Source organism: Nematolebias whitei, chromosome 16, assembly GCF_014905685.2.
Source record: "Nematolebias whitei isolate Nwh7 chromosome 16, NemWhi1, whole genome shotgun sequence".
In the NCBI taxonomy this organism is placed as follows: Eukaryota; Metazoa; Chordata; class Actinopteri; order Cyprinodontiformes; family Rivulidae; genus Nematolebias; species Nematolebias whitei.
In genome coordinates this window covers 23,112,813-23,117,230 of record NC_056513.1, presented here as the reverse complement: position 1 = coordinate 23,117,230, position 4,418 = coordinate 23,112,813, and the positions used below count along the sequence as shown (strand labels likewise).

General features: G+C 38.0%; 1 long non-coding RNA gene across 1 annotated transcript in view; it reads right to left on the bottom strand.

Moving 5' to 3' along the window:
* Positions 1–908: 908 nt before the first annotated feature.
* The window catches only part of LOC119422959, a 6,535-nt gene continuing 3,025 nt past the window's right edge, over positions 909–4,418 (bottom strand). The window contains exons 2-6 of the long non-coding RNA XR_005187436.1: positions 3,351–3,489; positions 3,181–3,264; positions 1,391–1,465; positions 1,197–1,283; positions 909–987 (exon numbers count right to left, since the gene is read on the bottom strand). This is a non-coding gene — a long non-coding RNA (uncharacterized LOC119422959). The remainder of the gene's footprint in view (positions 988–1,196; positions 1,284–1,390; positions 1,466–3,180; positions 3,265–3,350; positions 3,490–4,418) is intronic.

Sequence of the window (4,418 nt, the reverse complement as noted above, 5' to 3'; positions counted from 1 at the left end):
AACAAATTTTTCTGGGCGGTTAATTGTCTTGGAAATTATTGTGATAAACGATAACATTGTTTGAAATTTGACAATAATTAGTAATTGTGAAATTTAAGAAGAAATGTTAGTTAATTTTTGTGCGTAGTATCTTTTTTGACCACCGGATGGCAGTATAACACAGTTTGAACCAAAGGATGGATAGTGAGGGAGCGAGCAGCGTGTCTCTAAGAAAATGGGAGGGAGGCCCCTTGACGTGACATGGGCTGTCTCTCGTTTCTGTTTTTCAGTTCTCAAAATGGCAGATGCTCGGTGTAGTTTGAGCTATTTATCATAGCATTTTTCACACAAAGCTTTTAATAAAAAAATCAGTAAACAAGTTTTCAGCTTCTTTTTGCAGAGAAAAACAACTTTTTACACAAAGGCATGGGTTTCACCCGTGAATTTTGGAGCTTCAACAAGACGGAGGTTTTTTTCCCCGAGGTCGGCCTGTTAGCTTACCTCGTAGCTTAGCTTCTCAGCTTAGCTGCTTTTCATGATCCAAAAATGCAATTTTTGACAGTTAAAACAGAGTTTGAAGAGAAAAGCGAAAGGTCAGTGAAGAGCACCGGAGTTGAGCCTTTTGTCATCCAGTGTCTTCAGTAGAAAGAGAGACACGAAGAAATAATAAAGCAGATAAATGAAAATTAGGTCGATAATTTTAATTTACCATGCGATTAATCGATTTATTGTTTATCGCGACAGGCCTAGTAGTCACATTTAAACTACCCAAAACCATACACCATACACTGCCAGTTCAAACACAGCTGAAACAGAACTACTATAGAGTAAACATTTTTGCTTTCTCTTCCCATTATTGAAACAGTGACCATAACTAAAGATGCTTCCACAGTTTTAAAGCAGCAAAAATCCATTTTTATTTATTCTTACCAGCTGAAACACTTGTGTTTTCTCCTTTTGCTCCAGGAAGCAGTTTGGCATGTTTTTTCATTTTATAGGGTCGCTTTGCTGCAGAAAATAAAATTTAAAAAGTTTTTTTAGTCTATTGTGAAACTGAAACTCAGAATTATACAGTGACAGCTGGGGCATTAAATAAATCTTTTGAAAACAGCTTAGAGCCTAAATTAATTGGGCAAACACATGTTTTTTCTAGTTATTTAAAGCAATAAACATATGTTTGGATGTGTACTGACAGTTTGCATATTTTCTTGTCTTACCAGCAACGTGGCTAGAAGTCTTTGAGTTGATTTGTTGTGGCTCAGGTGAGGTGTGAATATTTCTCCTTCTAAGGCTACGTCTTGATGCTTAGAACACAAAAGATTTATTAGAACAGAGAAATCAGAGTAAAACGAATATTTCTGACTCCTAAATTGTCTTTATCTGTAAAACATCAAAGAAACGTTTAATTTACCTCCTCGATCGGCCTCTGAAACGTTACCAGACCACTGTCGAGTTTGAGAGTTTTGTCTTTTGCTTCTTCTCGTTCCTCATGAATGGAGACAAAAAAAATAAAATAATATTACACTGAATATTTGAACAATGGATAGAAAATTTAAATCCAAAAAAATTGTAGTGAACTAAGCCTGAAGGTCAAAACCTTGACCTTAGGCACTATATGGGACAGGAACTGTCATTTCATTGATTTGAATCCAGAAATACAGGTTGACCCATCCTGAGACTTTCTTTCTTGAAAATTCAAGTGAAAGAACACTCTCTTTTTTATTATCATTACTATTTTACAAATGTTGATAATCAAAGTGTTTTAGTTCAAACCATTTTAGATGTTGCAGTGAACTAATCAATTTTTATTAACTGTGAAACAGTATAATGATTTTTAATCCTCATGCAAAGTTAGAATTCATGTTAAGGTCTGTTACAGAGTAATTATGCATTTTCTGATTTTCTGTCTTTGAATGAGCAGTGTAAGTTTGGTCCAAGGTCGGAGTCGAACGCAGACCAGTTGTTGGAACGAGCTGTCATGTTTTTACATCCTCTCAGACGTAAATAGAGAAGCTGGCACCTGTTTTCGCCAACTCATCTAAATATCCCTCTCGTCTGTCTAAAAACATTTTCAATCTGTTCCATAACATTCTTGCTGTTTTTCTGACTTCTAGTGACCTCTTACGTCACAAAACACACCCCTGTCTGGTCGATATTGACCAATCAGAAACTCCCAAATGCACCGGAAATAGAGCTCTTTAAATGTCGGTACTTCCTAGTTCATTCCAGTTCCTGTGGGGTCGAAGTTCCAGTTGGAGTTGAAGTGGAAGTTGTGTCGAGCCGGTCGAGTTCGCTTCAGGCTCCGGCTTCAGTCGTTTGGGAGAACAGAAGTCCAGCATGATCCAGAGCTCTTCAGAGTCTTATGGGATTATAACTTTCTTCCACATCTGGGTGGGACTCTGACGGACTCCACTCATGTGAGTCCACTCGTGAGGTGAACCGTGTCGGACGGAATACCGTCACTACTTCGGACGATTCACAGCCATCCTACGGAGACGCTGGACCGGTAGCGTTAACTGGAACTCCGTATCCGCTGATTCATCTTCAGAGAGGTAACGAGTCGAGTTTACTACCGAGCGTACCGAGGAAAGCTGGGTTCGAATGGAGGGTGTCGTTCTGTTCAACACTTTCCCCTCACACACCATCTCCCTCCCTCTAAACTTCATCTTCCATCTTTAAAATTCTTCTATCAAGTAGAAATCACTCCAGATATTTTAGAAATGTCTGTGTAAAGTTCTCATCCACCGCCGTGTGGATAATCAAAATTGTACAGTTTGCTAAAACTAGCCATGTTGTTATTTTCCATATTTTGCCAATTAATGTAAATGTTTGATGTTAAACTTTGATTCTGTAAATAAATGACCACATTCATTTGATGGGTCAAAGATAATTAACGTCTCACGATACATTTTATTAAATTCAATGCACGACATTATTCAGTCCAGAAAAATGAAAGAATCCGTTTAATTGATGAATATATCTCATGCATATGTTCATCTACAAAATCAAAACAAAAAAATAGACCTTAGGATTCAATTCATTTCAATTCAGTTTATTTATGTAGCGCCAAATCACAACAAAGTTGTCTCAGGGCACTTTACAGGAACATTCACATACATAAAAGCCAACTAGTAAAGTTCTCTATCTAAGGATCGACTCAAATCCTCTAAATGTATTTCTTCCACACTTCTAATTACTCACCAACATTTGCAGGAACATCTTTTCCCATGTCTGAATAATCCAAAGACTCAACTGGACGCTTTTTTTCTTGTCTTCGTCTCTTTCCTGGCAAATTGAGCAAAAAAAAACCTCAGCAAGAATTAAAAAAAATTCATCAGTTCCCCGCCCCCATAACTCTTTGATAGCATTACCAGAATGTAAAGGCGAGGAAGTTGTCTTCTTTTCTATCTTTTTCTGTTCCTTTTTATACCTTGCTTCATTTTCATCCCCAGACACAGCTTCCATGACGAACGTGGAACTACTGCTGCCCCTCTGGTTTGTATTTCACAGCTGAGAAGCAGAAAAGATGACCTGTTGTGATGGCTACAAAACACACACGCCAGAACCGCTCCCTGGGGGACATTACATAGGTCTTCTAACCGACCAGGAAACAACAGATTGTGTAGCTACTGGTTGAAATCCAAAGTGATCACATGCAGCAAACATCATTAATTTCTACTGCCATGTTGTTGTGGACAGAAACTAGGTGCTACAATTTAAGAGCATGTGACATGCTTTTCCTGCTAATCCAATAAATAAATAAATAAACATTTTAATATTTAGGAAATTTGGCATAAATCATATGATATTACCCATTTTGTCCAATAACAGACACATTTTCTTTTGAACCCGGTGCAACCAAAGTGAAACAGGAAGTGACATCAAGAATAAACTTTTTGACTCAGAATAACGTAAAGAAAGAAATTATTTGCTGTCTGTGTTGTTAGCCACTGTAGCAATGGTTTGTTCACATGCAGGCATTTCCATTTATTATCACTTCCTGTTACTGTGCATACAAATGAACTGTTCATCTCTGTGGCGTGAATTTTCATTCTTTTTTTTTTTGCTAAACATTATTATTATTATTGTTCCAAAACTACATCAACAGTTCTCACACAAATCTGATGACAGGCACTTTTTGTTGATAGTGATGTTTCTTACCACTAGACGCATCTACAGTAGTCCCTCGCTACTTCGTAGTTCGTTTATCGCAAACTCGCTCAATCGCAGTTTTTCAAAATAAGATTGGACATGACACACAACTGACTGATTGATGGATGAGCCGCACGATCGGCCTGGGATTTTTTTATTTATTTAAATTATTTAGCACCTGCTGCAGGATAAACTTCCTGCTGCAGCTGATCAGCTGTTCACCGGGCAGAGCATAGAAGTGGGTGTGGCCAAGAGCGCTTGCAGGTGGCAAAGAGCAGAGGAGGCAG